Raw genomic sequence first — 17,928 nt, forward strand, 5'->3', positions numbered from 1 at the left:
ATGGTGGATGTTCATCCTGGATACATTCATTAGGTAACAAAGTTTTAAATTAGTTTTGTAATCATATATATTAGAGCTGTCAAAATTCAAACGCAAATTCATTTCAGCAACAGTAAATTTTATTAACGCGTTATCAATGCATTTCTGTTTAAGCATTTTAAGATAAGATTAGAAAAAAATCAAATTAGACCACTAGTAATTAGTTATGCTAACAGACATATTGCACACAGTTAATATTGCAAGTATTGCAGGTAATATTGCACACAGGTAATATTGCACGTTTTTAAAAATTTCTGATATTGCACGTGTTGTTTAGGATACTTTGTTTTTGTTATTATTGCACAGTTAAACAGTAATAGCAGTGTGTATTATGGTGTCTTCAGCGCAACATACATTTATTCACGACGTCCTTTCTTTACTCAGATATAAAAAAACAATTAAACTAAACCGAAAAATATTTGGAATCACTAAACATTTGTTTTACTGATGTGCCAAGTCTTAAATCAAACACCAAAATCTGCCATGATTCACACAATTTACCATCTGGGGGTCGATAAACGTGGCGGCGCATTTTGTGGCATTTTCAAATCTGAACAGGTCTACTTTCAATTGCATACACTCATAATAACAACAAAATGCTGTGCTTTTATAAAATAAAGAAAACAGACATGGAACGCTCTATGCCGCATCATCTTTCTTCACAAACACATAGAAAACAACCTGAATCTCAGTGAATATTTGCCGCACAGACATAATTAATATATGCATTAAAAGCTCGAAAAGTCATAAACCAGTTCCTATTGAAACCAAATATTCTCTGATTATGTAATTCGTACAAAAGTTAGAAGAGGTACAGTTTCTCCGGTATCACCTCATTAACCGTCCGTGTGGAAACGTAGAAAGGTTAGATTGGTGTCCTGATGATTTATGTAATTTAAACCACCATTATTACTTTAAAATATTTACAATATTTTTTGTCTGCATTTTTGTCTCTATGTTGAGTATGGTTTCATTAATAATAATCATACATTTGCATTAATTTGCATTAAATTAAATATTTGAATCGATTGACAGCCCTAATATTAATATGTCTAGTTACTAGCATGACACTAAAACATGTAGTAATGGCTACTTTTTACTTGAGTACATGTCAGAGCCCAAACATCTTGACTTCAACTTAAATAAAAAATTATAGTCAGTATTTTAAAACATGAGTATCGGTACTTCTACTTAAGTAAAGAATGTGTGTACTTCTGCCAGCTCTGTTCGTTACAGAGTTGGCAACTGATATCGGAAAAAAAACTCAATCAGGTTTTATTTGTACAGTCAGAGAAATGTCACGTGGTGGGAAACACCCAAGACGAGCCTTTAATACTTTAATACAGCTAAACACAGAGGCATTACAGCACAGCTGAACCCTTTTCCTGGAAACATGAGGTAAAACGTGTTGTTTATATGTCATTTTTATAATGTTAACAATATATTCATAATAGAGGTGGTAAATGTTGTCAAATTTTCTTATACAGATACCTTACTAGTACAGACTGTGAGTATCATATACATTGACAGGGCATGCTGGTGCAGGAAAGGGTTAGGAAACTTTAGAAAACCTTTAGAAAACATTGTAGAACTTCCTCCAAGGACATAACTCGATATGCCAATGCTCCATTCAATTAAAGTAGCTTCAAAATGTGCTTCTCTGGTAATATTGCACTAAAATAAATATTATATCCAAACAACATTAGAACTTCAAATCACCTAGATACTTTTGGAGCTCACTTCAAGCAATAATCCTTCTAGTTTTCTTATAAGCATTAAAAAAGTACTTCATGTACTTTAACTGCAGTGGCTGGCAAAACCATAAGGGATTTCTAAATGGCTGCATTCTGGTCAAACTTGTTTTCTCCTGCTGTAAATTCTTTTATATGCTAACATAAAGTAATGTGTCCAAGTTACGTATGTAACCATGGTTCGCTGAGAGAATGAGATGCTGCGTCAACAACACATTGGGAATGCATCCGCATAGACCCTCAGGGTCTAGAAATCCGGTAAGATAATCTGGCCCCGAATAAATGTCTTAGGTGTCCTTAAATACTTGGTGGCATGGGAAAAACTGTGAGATGGGTGCCGACCCGGAAGTGTGCGTCGCGAACCTGAAAGCGCATGCTGCCAAACCGGACGTGCACGTTGCGAAACCTGGAAGTTTGTGCCATGAAACCGGAGGATCCTGACAAATGCTTTGGTAACGAGTGTCCAAATACCGCCAGACTGACCAGTCCTTGTCTGTGTAAGAGCACAGCTAGGTCAAAAGAGGAATGGCACTAAGGTCGAGGTTATAAAACCTGACAAAGGTCAGCGGAGTGGACCAGCCACCAGCATTGCAGATGATTTGGAGAGAAACTTCAGTGGACCAAGCCTTAGAGGCTGCCACACTCCGGGTTGAGCGCACTCTGACCCTAAAGGAGCCGGGTGACCAGAGGACTCATAGGAGGATGAAATAGCATCCACAATCCATCTGCTGAGTGTCTGTTTATTCGCAGGAAACCTCTCTTTAGAGGGCCATAGCAGATGAACAGTTGTTCCAACTTTCTCAACAGACTTGTTCTGTGGCGACGTATATGATCCGTGCTCATATCACCGGAAATAGCCACTTTAGCTTTTCCTGGTCTGGGGTGTGGAAAGGAGGCGGACAGAAGGGCTTCAGCATAACAGGTCATGGGATGACCAAGAGCACACTTTCCAAGTTTGTCGAATTCAAGAGTTATATTTATATTAAGTTTGTAATCTGGCATACCAGTGTAGATTTATTCATTACTAGAGACTCAAAGCACTTTTGTACGTCGCTCTGGAAGAGGGCGTCTGCTAAATGCTGCAAATGTAAATGTAAATGTAGAGGGGCTGGGGGAGTAAGGGAGAACCAGAGGGGACAGTGCAATGTCTTTTGAGTCACGAACAAGTCTACTTGAGCTCTGTAAAATCTCTCCCAGATCTGCTTTACCACGTGATGGTGGAGTCACCATTCCCTGCACCTCAGCCCTTGCCTCAAATAGGCGTCTGCTCCCTGGTTCAGATGGCCCGGGATAAATGCTGCCCTCAAGAAGAGCAGCTTCCCCTGGGCCCACAGGAACTGACGTGCCAGCTTGTACAGAAGCGCAGACCCCCCCGGTGGTTGATATAAGACTCCACAGAGTGTCTGTCCAAACAGACCAACACATGGTGGCCTTTAAGGTCTTAAGGGAAGTGCTTCAAATTAAGAAGAACGGCCAGCATCTCTGGGATATTGATGTGCCACAGCAGATGGGGCCCTCTCCAGAGACCTTGGGTGGAGCAGCCACTCATGACTGCTCCCCAACCTGTCAGGGAAAGCATCCACCGTTAGCGTTACGCAACGACCAGGAACTCCCAACATGGGTCCCTGAAATAGGAACCCAGGATATTTTCGAACATCTAAGGTATGTAGGACTCGCCGTGTGACCTTGATTGTACGAAGCAGATTGCCCCTCAGAGAGAACCCTCAGGCCCTGAGCCACCACTGAATGGGTCATATGTGCAGGAGGCCAAGTGGAACCACATTAGACGCTGCTGCCATTAGCCCCAGCAGTTTCTGGGGCTAAGGGGTCATGTCCCACACATAAGTAAGTGGTTCTCTTTAGTGGAGAAAGCACACTTTTTTGGCGTAACTCCAATTCCTTCATGTGGGCGAGAACGACATCCCAATACCGGACCGCTAAGTGTTTTGATTGACTCCAATCGTCAATTTAATTTAAGATGCTGATGCCCTGAAGTCTCAGAGGGATCAGAGCCACATCCACACACTTTGTGTAGGTGCGTGGTGAGAGGACAAGATCAAATATCAAAAGATCAAAAGTGAACATCAGGAACTTCCTGTGAGGAGGAAGGATAGATACATAGAAGTATGCATCCTTCAAATTTATCATGACAAACCAGACCGATTTGAGACACGACCTGATTCAGGGTCAGCATCTTGAACCTGAGTTTTAGTAGTGAGCAGTTCAGCTGATTTAGATCTAATAAAGGATGCAACCTTTTTGGAAACTGTGAAGTAGAGGGACCACCTAAATGGCCTCCTTCCACAGGAGAGCATCTACTTCCTGTTCCATGACCAGAGCCTGTTTAGGTCATACCAGGGTGGGACACACTACGTTGAACCGCGGTGGACGAGACCCAAACTGAATCGTATAGCCTCTTTTCTACAGTACCAGGAACCACCCAGACACTTCTGGCAGAGCTTCCCAGGCTGCCAGGTAGTCTTTTAAGAGTATTAGTCTCTCGGGACTTACCTTTGATAAGCCTAGAGCCGGAGCGATGCCCTGGACAACAAGAAAATGTTCCCAAAAGGTTGTTGAAGCAGCTTGAGTTCCTGAAAGGGAACGATGAATATTACGTAGAATTAGTTTTTTTTTATCTTGCCAGGCTACAGTATTTGCTTATAAATACTGTGTATTTATAAATACATCAATATATATTGAATATGACATTGAAAAACCTGTGTGCTAGCTGCATAGTTTTTCTTAATATAATTTATATCATATGTTTATGAATTTAAGGAAAGCTATGTGCCATAAAGTCATATAAGCCTAATGTCTTTCCTGTGGTTGTGCTGCTCCTGTGCCCCAGTTGCAATGAAATCATTATATAATTATGCCCTTTCCAGTTTTGGGTGGTAACAGACTGTAGTGTTTTACAAAACAATGTAGCATGTTTGGTGTAGGGAATGCAGCATAGCAGATAGTGTTAAGTGCTAATTTTTGTATGTGTTATTGAGCTTAAACCACAGAAACTTGCCAATGAGGTTTATTTTATTAATGGATGATCACTGTTTAAGTACTTACAACTAAAACTACTTCCTTAAATGTTTAAATAAATGACAACAACAAAAACTTCACCATATTCACAATGACATTTTTTACTTTATTAAACTGCAACATATTTTATAATTCATCTGTGTTACTTTTAGATGATGTGTATGAGAAACAGATAACATTAGAACAAGCACATTAATATAAACCTACCATTTGTTCAAATTCAATTTATTTTAATGTGTATAGTGCTATTAACAATGGACATGGTTTTAAAGCATCTTTACAGAGATTAGTCGGTAATAAAATAATGTAAAAGTATGTTCCTTATAATTGTAAGTTTGTCCCTAATGAGCAAGCCACTGGCAACTGTGGAAAGAAATAATTAAATGAGATATCATGAGAAACTAAGTTGTCTAAACTATGGTTTAAGCTTCGCTGTTATCCCCCCAAAAATGTATTGTTCTTGTTAGCACCCCAAAGTATCAGATGAAGATTTAAATGCAATGTAAATATTTTTGCAATTGTTTCGTATTGCTATCATCATCATAAGATCGAAAATCTTAAGTCGCACCATCATATCTCAGGGACTACCTACTTCCTTTACATGTTAACTTCTATGTGTCATGTCTTAGATTACAATACTATAGACTATATAATATAATATAATACAGGCTTAATAAATAAGACATTAATTAATATTTTGATAAATAAGAGGGTTTAAAATTATGGTTATAATGCAATTATTTGTGTTGCTAATCATATGGTAGCAATGCAGTGCATAAAATCAAGTCTGTGGCAGTGGGGGCGTGGCCTAGCGCCGGTTTGTGAATGGAGGGCAAGGCCAAGGGAGACAATCGCTGACTCTCTCTGTCTCATCCACATTAGCCCTATACTTCTGGTTGCCTTCTGCTTTGCTCGTAGTTAGCTTTGTAAACTAGCCTACATCGGTGGTGCATGATAGCCAGGAAATTATACACCAGTGATAGATTAAAAAATACCATGCAAAAACAAGACATAGGTTGATGGGCTGAAAACAGTGCACAATGAAAATGTAAGAAGTAGAAAGTACAGATATATGTGTAATGAGTGAAAGTAAAATGTTGCTAGAAAAATAAATACTGTAGTAAATACTGATATCAGAAAAACCTACTCAAGTAAAGTAACGTACGTATTTGTACTTAATTATTTTCCACCTCTTTTGTGATGTGAGTCCTTATATACTGTGGCATTGATGTGTAATAGAGTCTAGGTGTTTACAATCAATGTAGGTGTCCAGAGGGTTTGTGCTGACTTTTGGGTGCTGAAGTCTTCAGCTGCCTTGTTTGAAGGCTGCTCAGTGGGGGTTGTGGTTGTGAGCCATATTTGTAAGCCACTGTGTTTCACATGGTGTTTGAAGGAGTGCTGTTTCTAGTGTTGGCATGACAAGATAAAGGTTAAGGAATCATGGGATTGAGATTTATGTGAAAGGAAATGCCTACTCTGTAAAGAGATGCTGGGATGTGGACTCTTAATGCTTCTGTGCAGTGGAGAGAGAATCTTGATGAAGTGAAAATGTCTGGACAGGAAAGTCTGGTAACAGTTGAGGATGAGTTTGACACTGACATGACAGCCATAAGCATTCTTGTGAGAAAACATGCACGTTTAAAAACTTTCACAATGTACCTGATAATAATGTGGAAAAGATTAAGAGATACAATTTCTTCAGTATTTTTTTCAAAATACCATTTTCAGTTCAGAGAAAAAGACTTTAAAACAAGAATAAGATGCAGCTAATGTGGAAAATATGTTTGAAAAGATGATACTTCCACTGAGTGTCATTAATAAATGTGTACACAATACAATATTAGTGCTATGCAGACATATTGTATTTTAATAGCTAATCGTTTTTTTTGGACACAGCAAAAAAAATAAAAAAAATAAATGAACGATGAATAATATATTCCGTATAGATAAACTGATTTCAATAACATTTGCCTCATATGCCTCAAATATTTATTGTTGAGTTTAATAGATGTTCCTGAGTAAGAAAACAAAAATGTAGTTGATAGTTGGCACAGGGAAAATGAAATGAATAAGAAAAATCTTTCTTAAGAAAAAGGCATGGCAGGCTTGTTTGTGCTAAATGGGCTAGTTTGAGGTTTTGACATACCATACAACTCTCTGGAGTTTATACAGAATGAAAAAACAAAACAAAAAAACATCCAACCAAAATACTGAGAACTGTTGTGAGCAGGAAAGCCTCTCAGAAAGCACAGCACATTTAACCTTGAGGAGGAGGAACTTTAGCAGCAGAAGACCACATTAAGTTTAATTTCTGTCAGCCAACAAAAGGAATACGCTGTAAAACACAGCTTGATTTACGGGTCAACTGTGACGTCATTTGGAGCTTACTGTATGTAGTGGCTGTATAGAATCAGACTTAAATTCTGGACATAAAATGTTTTTCCCAAATTTCATAGATGTCACACATATTTCAATACATTGCCCTAAAGAAAACAGATTCATAAACTAAGTGATGTATCAGTGTAGATTTTTTAAAATACACGGTTAATCAAGTGAAATAGAATTATATTATTAATATAGATCTTATTTTAATGATTTAAAGACAAATATAATCCTAGTTTAGATGTTCATTTTGTTACAAATTAAGACTACATATAGTATTTGTTTAAGAGTTGGGTATTGACATAGTGCAGCCTTAATCAGGTTTTACTTCAGGAAAATATATATTGCGTGCTAAGTCAAAGATTCAGGGAAAGTATTTCACCAAACACTGTAGAGTGTAAGCTTGGATTTACACACAGCTATAAGTCACACATAAACTATAATCTGTATTCTGTATTTTGTAACGCAGAAGATATAAATCACAGCAGATCTTCTTTTTTGAAAACATGAGGTAAGACCTTTTTGATTGTTGTATCTTTCTGCCTAACAATATATATGCCACAAAAGTGGGAAAAGTATCCACACTATTTATTTAAATTCATTACTAGTTGTTTTGCAGGTAATACAGAATTTAGTGTAGTTTTAGTAGAAGTGCTCATTTTAAAGCTTAGTTATGGAACAAAGCAAAGCCATGCCAAGTTGTGTCATTAAAATTCATAGTGAGAAAATTCTATAACTTGGGAAATTGGAAACCTAGAACTTTATAACATCATTCTAATACAAAAATCACAGCTGTAATCATGCATAGAAATGGAAGTGATTTGAATTTAAAAAGTAGTTAAGAAGAAGATTTTTGTTATTTAAAATGTGTAAACAAATATGTACATTTCAGTTTTACTCATTATGTCTGCCTAAAAACCTTTTTAAAATATTAATCTTATGCATGCTTGTGAAATTTGAAGTGAATTTTCATTAATGGATGTAAATGAAATGGCAAAAAAAAAAAGTGTTTGACTACTACTCTTACCCTAACTTTAAATAGTAACCACAAAATGTTGGAATTTAGAATAATTTTAATATAAAGTATGAATAAACAATAATACTTTGTAAAACTTTGCAGTAAGCTCATGTAAAGATTTGGGAACATCTCTCTCTCTCTCTCTCTCTCTCTCTCTCTCTCTCTCTCTCTCTCTCTCTCTCTGTTTTAACAGCAATGAACAGCAGCAAAACACTCTGTTCAAGCTGAAACCTCATTGTGTGAGCAGATCACCTGCAGACCCGTAAGTGATCACAGGTTTTCAGTGGAAAAAACTGTGTGAAATAGTGTTGATGACTATATCATACAAATATATACAAATACACAATTTAACACTTTTTATTTTTTACACATAGTATCAGTGTTCAGATAAATTCTGAATATTCTGACTTCCTTAAAAATGTCACTGTATCTTACCTTTATTTAAATGAGAATTTTCGGTGAATTATATGAGCTGCAAAAGCCTATGCACCCAAGCCATACACACAAAAAAACAAACAAACAAACAAACAAATAAATAATCAATTTTTTTTGCACCTTTTTTGACTAATACAAGTAGATGTAGCATAATTCTTTTTGACACAAATGGTGAAATCTCTGATGTAAGTAATGAACCTCAACAGATCTGCTGTTACGGTAAAATAAACAACAGGATGCTGTGATGCATACTGTTACCATCCTAAATAAATAAGTTGTATTCTATTTATTCCATGTGAAATTGCATTTCTACCACAGTAATAGGTCAAATATCTGTTTATTTTTTTTTTTTATCATTATTAACTTTAGCTTGTGAAATGTCTAACACTTGTGTTAAATAAACATTGTCTCAAATAAATTCACCATAACAACAATTACACATAAACTCTGTGTACACTTTGTATAAAAATGCATTCAATAGCAATTACATAAATATAATCCTGTGATTTGTTATGCAACTGCAGCCACTGTTATTGGACATGAATCAAAACCTTCTGGCCAATCAGAATATAGAAACCAGCAGCACAGCAAATGCTTTAAAAAAAAGAAAGATCTTATTTGAAAGGAAAGAAAAGACTTTGCAGAAAAGTGCAATTATTTTTTCGCATATCCCGGTGATGTTAGAAGCCGGGGTGAGAGTGCAGGGTCAGCCATGATACAACACCACTGGAGCACTGAGGGTTGAGGGCCTTGCTCAGGGGCCCACAAGAGTGGCAGCAAACCATCTGTCACATGAAAGCAGTTATGCCAAAACTATTAATGACCCTCTTGGTACAAATAGTTAATATCATTTAGTAAGCATTTAAATAAAGACCAGGATCAAACCTGGATATGTTATGTTTAATGCATAATTTTTACCCAAGATTATGGCTAAACTTTGGTTTATGGTTTTAGTGTAACTTCTTGTTGATGTTGTTTTGTGACAGGTACAACTGTGAGGATTCCCAGTATCTTTCAGTGCCCTCAGTCAGTCAGTGGCAGGCAAACTTGAGGAAAATGTCTATGGAAAATGCCGTAGAATTCCACCATGGTCCCAATGAATGGTCGTAAAGGTAGGACAGATATGGATATTCAGAGGGAATTGTTTTAATGAATCTGTTTGAGACGGTGTGTTTTAAGCAGTCAACTAAATATAATAATTTATGATATACTTACCTTTATAGATATCAGTTTTACATTCTGGCTAATGATTATATTACTGTATTTCAGTTCTCTGAAGAACCAGTCAACCAGTCAACCAGTGACCAAAGATACAGGTTAAAAGAAGAGAAAGAAGCACTGCCAAAATTATTATTATTATTATTATTATTATTATTATTATTATTATTATTATTGTAATTCTCTGTAATACTGGAGTACATTGTACTACTTTTGTTGTTTATGCTTTTTTGGCTGCTGCTAAAGGAACTTATCCAAACCTTGACATCATTATGTTTACTACCAATTAAATACATTGCGTCAATCAATGCAGTGCATTTTGATTCATAATTTGGGTCAATTATAATGACGATCGTTCTTACCTTACATTCATACCGGAAATAAATGAAACATATTTTAAACGATTGTATTGTATGTCATAAAGCTGTATCAACTTGATCTCACCTATGTTAATAAGCCAGTTTATTATTTAATGTTTTTTACTGTTACCATCTCATCATTTTTCTGCATCTCTGTTTTTCCTATTTCTGTTTTACTGGAATGGTTTATACCTCACAGCTACTATAAAAGGACTATTTTTTACATTTTGATTTTTTACTGCATTCTAATACATGTCTGTATTTTTTTGTACCAAGTTGATTGAGTTGATCCTTAATTAAAGAATATAATTTAAAAAGGGGTTTCGAGCAGTTTCTCATTCCACCAGGCAGCATTTCCACATATGTGTTTGAGAGATTAAATAAAGTTATAGTTCATGCTTGTTCATGATTGCAAACAAATTATGAAACAGGGTCAGGGACCTAGTGTAACAATTCAGTTTCTTTCCAGTCAATTCAATTATTAAAACAAATAAAATACTACAGAACATTTTCATTGTAACAAAAGCTTCTGGAAATGTAATTTACATGAAAGCTATTAGAGCAGTTTTTTTTAGTTTTTTCATCAGCTGCCTTAAAAGTACACAAATTTCACTAACAAGCCTTCCTACACCATCATAGAAGATTCTTCAAATCTTCAATTAAATAATAGTAAAAGTAAAATTATTTCTGCCTCATAGGTTGGATAAGCATTACTATGCATTATAGTCCTAACTTATAAGAAACAAAATCCAAGCAGATTTTCTTTCTTTAAAGATTTTTTGGTTTGACTACAAAATAATGCTGTGCTGATGATGATGTTACATGAAAGAAGAAAAACCTGAAAAAAATTATAATAAAATAAACAGGGTGGCACATTGCAATAGCAAGTAACTTTGTACTCAGTATATTCTGTTTTGCCCTTTTCCCCGAATATCTGTAATAACACCAAATCACTCCTAGGTATAAGTGTGTGCATTAAAATATATTAAAGTGATAAAAGTGTTTTTTAATTTGTGATTTTTTTATTTATAAATATACCCTTACATACACTAAATCTTTGTTTTGATGTTTGCTGGTACCAAATCATCAACAGCTATTTGTTACAGAGTTGGCAACTGATATCGGAAAAAATCAGGTTTTCTTTGTACAGTCAGAGAAATGTCACGTGGTGAGAAACTCCCAAGAAGAGCCTTGGCTTTAATACAACTCAACACAGAGGCATTACGGCACACCTGAACCCTTTTCCTGAAAACATGAGGTAAAACTATTTGATTTTAATTCATTTTTATAATGTTAACAATATATTAATAACGGAGGTGATAAATGTTGTCAAATTTTCTCATACAGATACTTACTAGTACAGACTGTGAGTATATTATACATTGCCAGGGCATGCTGGTACAGGAAAGGGTTAAAAAACTTTAGAAAACATTATAGAACTTTCTCTCAACGAATTTCAATTACATAACTTGACATGGCAATGTTTCATTCAATTAAAGTAGCTTCAAAATGTTTTTTCTTTCAATATTAATTTTAACTTCAAACAACAATTGAACTTTATAGAGTCATAAAGTCACGCAGATACCTTTGAAGCTCACTTTATGCAATAATCCTTGTAGTATTGTAATCAGGATTAAAAAGTACTTCATGTACTTTACCTGCAGTTGCTGGCAAACCCCTAAGGGCTTTCACAATCCCTGTGATGTGGTCAAACTTGTTTTCTCCTGCTGTAAATTCTTTGATATGTCAACATAAAGTAACTATGAATATGATGTAGAATTAGATTTTTTACTTTGCCAGGCTACAGTATTTGCTTGTAAATACTATTTAGTTATAAATACATCAATAAATATTCAACATGACATTGTCTTTTGAGTTTTGAGTATCTTTTTTTTAAGGTTATATATTTTTTTGTTCACATTTATCAACAAATATATATTCATTGATATATAACTGATATATGAATATGTGGATAATCTCTAATCTCTAATATCATTCTCTTTTCCTCTCTTTCTCTCTCTCTGTACTGACAGCACGGAAAGGCAGGAAAACATTATTTTAGGTCTGAAATCTCCCTATGAGAACATGTCACCTGCAGAGCAGTAAGTGACTCTAGGATCCAATCCTATCCAATCCCAGTGACACTTTATCCAGCATGTTCATTATACCCTGATGACGCAGCTACAAATTCCATGCATTGTTAAATATACATGTAAAAAAGAACAGGTATGCACTTGCATGCTGATGTAATTCTAAAACCAGAAAATCATGCTGCTGAACTGCTGCTAAACTTTTAAACGCACTCTTTTGAGGTTACACAGATTAGTGCAAAAAATAAATAAAAATTCTAAAAACATACAACTCAAAACATCCATTGAGCATAAGCTCTGTAGATGGAAATGCCTTGTTGATGGGAGAAGTCAAGAATAGCCATACTAGTTTGATCTTACATACAGTCTATGGTAACATATCTAGACCCAATTTACAATTATGGTGATAATTGCTTATAGTGACATTCATTATTTTGACAGACAAATGAAGCTAAATTTTAATCCAAGCATCATGAGCAATTAAGGGTTAGATGATTTGATGAAGGGTCCAACAGTTGCAGAGGCGTGAAGTCCCAGAACTGACTGACGACACTTAATGTCATGTTTTATATCCATGAAAACATAAATGACCAGGATTGCCCATATGTTACTTTTTTAAACGGACACGAAAGTAATGACAGGATTTCCAACTAGACAGCAAGGCCAACTTATTTACATCTCCTCGCTTGGTCATTGAATGCGGCTCAAGTTCGATTATCAAAGCATTTAGACTCTGAGTTCACTAAAAGCAGACATGTAACATGTAACTTGCAATATATATATATATATATATATATATATATATATATATATATATATATATATATACAAACCTGATTCCGAAAAAGTTGGGACACTGTACAAATTTTAAATAAAAAAGGAATTCAATAATTTACAAATCTCATAAATGTATATTTTATTCACAATAGAATATAGATAACATATGTTGAAAGTGAGACATTTTGAAATGTCATGCCAAATATTGGCTCATTTTGGATTTCATGAGAGCTACACATTCCAGAAAAAAGTTGGGACAGGCAGCAATAAAAGGCCGGAAACGTTAAATGCACATGTAAGGAACAGTTGGAGGACCAATTTGCAACTTATTAGGTCAATTGGCAACATGATTGGGTATAAAAAGAGCCTCTCAGTGTGGCAGTGTCTCTCAGAAGTCCAGATGGGCAGAGGATCACCAATTCCCCCAATGCTGCGGCAGAAAATAGTGGAGCAATATCAGAAAGGAGTTTCTCAGAAAAAAATTGCAAAGAGTTTTAAGTTATCATCATCTACAGTGCATAATAACATCCAAAGATTCAGAGAATCTGGAACAATCTCTGTGCGTAAGGGTCAAGGCCAGAAAACCATACTGGATGGCCGTGATCTTCTGGCCCTTAGACGGCACTGCATCACATACAGGAATGCTACTGTAATGGAAATCACAACATGGGCTCAGGAATACTTCCAGAAAACATTGTCGGTGAACACAATCCACCGTGCCATTCGCCGTTGCCGGCTAAAACTCTATAGGTCAAAAAAGAAGCCATATCTAAACATGATCCAGAAGCGCAGGCATTTTCTCTGGGCCAAGGCTCATTTAAAATGGACTGTGGCAAAGTGGAAAACAGTTCTGTGGTCAGACGAATCAAAATGTGAAGTTCTTTTAGGAAAACTGGGACGCCATGTCATCCAGACTAAAGAGGTCAAGGATAACCCAAGTTGTTATCAGCGCTCAGTTCAGAAGCCTGCATCTCTGATGGTATGGGGTTGCATGAGTGCATGTGGCATGGGCAGCTTACACATCTGGAAAGGCACCATCAATGCTGAAAGGTATATCCAAGTTCTAGAACAACATATGCTCCCATTCAAACGTCGTCCCTTTCAGAGAAGACCTTGCATTTTCCAACATGACAATGCCAGACCACATATTGCATCATTTACAACATCATGTCTGCGTAGAAGAAGGATCCGGGTACTGAAATGGCCAGCCTGCAGTCCAGATCTTTCACCCATAGAAAACATTTGGCGCATCATAAAGAGGAAAATGCGACAAAGAAGACCTAAGACAGTTGAGCAACTAGAAGCCTGTATTAGACAAGAATGGGACAACATTCCTATTCCTAAACTTAAGCAACTTGTCTCCTCAGTCCCCAGACGTTTGCAGACTCTTATAAAAGAAGAGGGGATGCCACACAGTGATAAACATGGCCTTGTCCCAGCTTTTTAAAATCAACTTATTTTTCCCTTAAAATTATACATTTTCTCAGTTTAAACATTTGATATGTCATCTATGTTGTATTCTGAATAAAATATTGAAAATTGAAACTTCCACATCACTGCATTCTCCACAAATTGTGGAATTAATAATTTTTTATCAACTTTAGAATTCAAAAACGTTAAATACATACAATACCTACAATACATAATATCATCAAAAGATTTTAAGAAGAATGGGAGAAATCTCTGTGCACAAGGGACGAGTGAAAATCAATATCGAATTAGGTCCTTCATGCGGTACTGCATTAAAAACAGGCATGATTCTGTAGGAAATCACTTCATGGGCTCATTAACACCTCTAAAAATAATTGTCTGTGAAGAGAGTTCACCGTGTCATTCACAAATGCAGGTTAAAGCTTTATCATACAAAGAGGAAGACATATGTGAACATGTGTTTTTTTCATGATCCAGAAAAGCTCATTGAAAATATAATGGATTAAACTCTTCTGCGGACAAAGTAAATTAAATTAAAAAATTTTTTTGGAAACCATGGATTCTGTGTCCTCCAGATTAAAGAGGAGATATCTAGCTTGCTATCAGCCATCAGTTCAAATGCCTGCCTCTCTGATTGTATGGGTTGCATTAGTACTTATGAAATGAGTGGCTTGAACATCTTAAAAAGAACTGAAAGCTATTTACAGGTTTTAGAGCAACATATGCATCCATCCAGATGACATCTTATTCAGGGATAGCATATTTAAATAAGACAATGCTAGACCGCAATCCACATATATTACAACAGCAGAGCGTCCCTCGGGTGCTAAACTAGCTTTCGTGCAGTTTAGGCAATTTACCATTTAAAAAATATGACGAAGTAACAAGACTGTTCCGCAGCTAAAAACCTGTTTCAGACACAAATTGGACATTCCACTCCCAAATCTCGAACACTTTCTCAATTCCCAGATGTATTTGGTTTTAAAAGAGGGCATGCTACATGGTGGTAAACTTCTTATATATAGTAAATTGTATATAGTATATTGCATTGCATCTAGAATGAGGAATATACGATATCTCACATTGTGTTGCCAGCTATTTTAACAATAATGACTGTATGTTCAGTTATTGTAGATGCCGGTACAAGCGGCACATTGACTACTATAAAGTATACAGTACAGACCAAAAGTTTGGACACACCTTCTCATTCAAAAAGTTTTCTTTATTTTCCTGACTATGAAAATTGTAGAGTCACGCTGAAGGCATCAAAACTATGAATTAACACATGTGGAATTATATACAAAACAAAAAAGTGTGAAACAACTGAAAATATGTCATATTGTAGGTTCTTCAAAGTAGCCACCTTTTGCTTAGATTACTGCTTTGCACACTCTTGGCATTATCTTGATGCCTACTTTGAAGAACCTACAATATGACATATTTTCAGTTCACTTTTTTGTTATGTATATAACTCCACATGTGTTAATTCATAGTTTTGATGCCTTCAGTGTGAATCTACAATTTTCATAGTCATGAAAATAAAGAAAACTCTTTGAATGAGAATGTGTGTCTAAACTTTTGGTCTGTACTGTATATATAATATATATAAACTTTCGGTCTGTACTGTATATATAATATATATACAGTACAGACCAAAAGTTTGGACACACAAGGTATGTCCAAACTTTTGGTCTGTACTGTATATTTCTATAAATGTTGCTGAAATGTGAGGTGTGTACTCACTTGTGTAAGATACTGTATCTTTATATCAATATTTTTGTCAATTGACTAAATATTCCAATATGGACACAATGTGACTTTTTTTGTTTGTTTTTTTGTAGCAGGTACTTCTTTGGGCCTTCAGATAAACTGCGCTCAGTTAATAAACACTTAAGAAAAAGTAAATCCAAGGAAGAAACTCTAGACTTTAAAGATATCCCCATGGAAAATTAAAGTAAAAAAAAAGAAAAGGTAAGACTAGAGTTGTTTGACAGATGAAATGATCAGGAAATAATTAGTCTGAGTGTTCAATTATGTGGCCAATAGAAGTATTTTTGTACAGTTATATATTTACAGTTAAGTTATATATTAAGTTATATATTTACAGTTAAGTATTTTTGTACAGTTATATTTTAAGATTTCAGTTTCACTTTTTTGTCTATATAGAGATTGTTATTGTGTTTCAGCCTTCTACACTCTCAACAGAGACATCCACTGAGGACAAAGACAACAGTCTAATGATGAGGATCAACACAGTTTATATACGTTCTGAGTTATATCACAAATGAATTAGCAATACTTGTAAATAAACAGTGTATGGTGTAAAGCTGTACAGTAATACCTCAGTACTCGTCGGCTGCGGCCCCAAAGTGGTTAAAAGTGCTACAACCTACTCGTCAGTTTCAGCACCGTCACGGAACGAATTACCGACGAGTACTGAGGTATTACTGAATTGGCTTTCAAATAAAAATGCCTATATTGTTATATTATTTACAATACTTAAATGAAATTGTGTTTGTACTGAAATACATTGTATTTCATTTGTATTTCACAAGTTTATTTGTTTTAAAGGTTTGTTATTGACACCTAAATTGATATTGCTGATGAGTGGTTTGCATATTGATATTCAGAATTTTACTACATGTATTATATCTACCTGTCTGCATTCTGTATATAAAATTAATTGAATTACTGCTCAATCAAAGCACACATTTAACAATAAAAAACTTAGTTCCACCACGAGATGGCAGCATTGACACGCTGTAGAGTCCACCATGTATTCAAAAGTAATTAAATCTGTTCTGGTTCCTGAATCAGGTAAGCATGTGACACTGTGTTGCCTAAGGCTTACCTGTATACTGAATAATGTCTGGCTCTTTTAAAGGGTACATTAAAATGCACTTTCATTACCAACACTGTGATGTGATCGTTATTGTAAACAACCAATAGTGAGAGTGGTGTTGCTTTTCACGCTCTTTCAAATCTAACTGGCAGAACAATTTATCTGTAAATAAGCTGATGAATACAATTAAACACATTAAAGCAAAGGAAATCTCCCAATGTGTTGGACTCTAACTGTTCAGAGATAAAGTTTTATTGTTGGGCTTCCATTTTTCCTACCTACTATTTGCCATGACTATAAGTTAAACAAACAAACAAACAAACAAACAAACAAACAAATTAATCAACCAATCAATTTATGTATCAGTAAATAAATGACTCCTAGCTGAAAATGTCATGATCCTACAAGCTCAGTGCAATGCATTTCAGTTCCTAATAAAACAAAAGCAAAAAAAAAAAACTTTTTATTGCACAAAAAGTTTTTATTATAATAAATATTTTAAAAGGCTGCAGGAAATCTTATTTACATATAGCCTGTTAACGGAGCAGTT

At 35.3% G+C, this 17,928-nt stretch overlaps 2 long non-coding RNA genes across 2 annotated transcripts; both read left to right on the top strand.

Moving 5' to 3' along the window:
- The first annotated feature begins 1,331 nt into the window (after positions 1-1,331).
- On the top strand, positions 1,332-11,004 carry LOC124392888. The gene is made up of 5 exons (XR_006927240.1): positions 1,332-1,437; positions 7,678-7,719; positions 8,420-8,488; positions 9,648-9,773; positions 9,931-11,004. It is a non-coding gene; the product is annotated as an uncharacterized LOC124392888 (long non-coding RNA).
- Positions 11,005-11,418: 414 nt separating this feature from the next.
- LOC124392889 lies at positions 11,419-17,588 on the top strand. The gene is made up of 4 exons (XR_006927241.1): positions 11,419-11,496; positions 12,272-12,340; positions 16,378-16,507; positions 16,723-17,588. It is a non-coding gene; the product is annotated as an uncharacterized LOC124392889 (long non-coding RNA).
- The last annotated feature ends 340 nt before the right edge of the window (positions 17,589-17,928 follow it).

This window comes from Silurus meridionalis, chromosome 10, assembly GCF_014805685.1.
Source record: "Silurus meridionalis isolate SWU-2019-XX chromosome 10, ASM1480568v1, whole genome shotgun sequence".
Taxonomy (NCBI): domain Eukaryota; kingdom Metazoa; phylum Chordata; class Actinopteri; order Siluriformes; family Siluridae; genus Silurus; species Silurus meridionalis.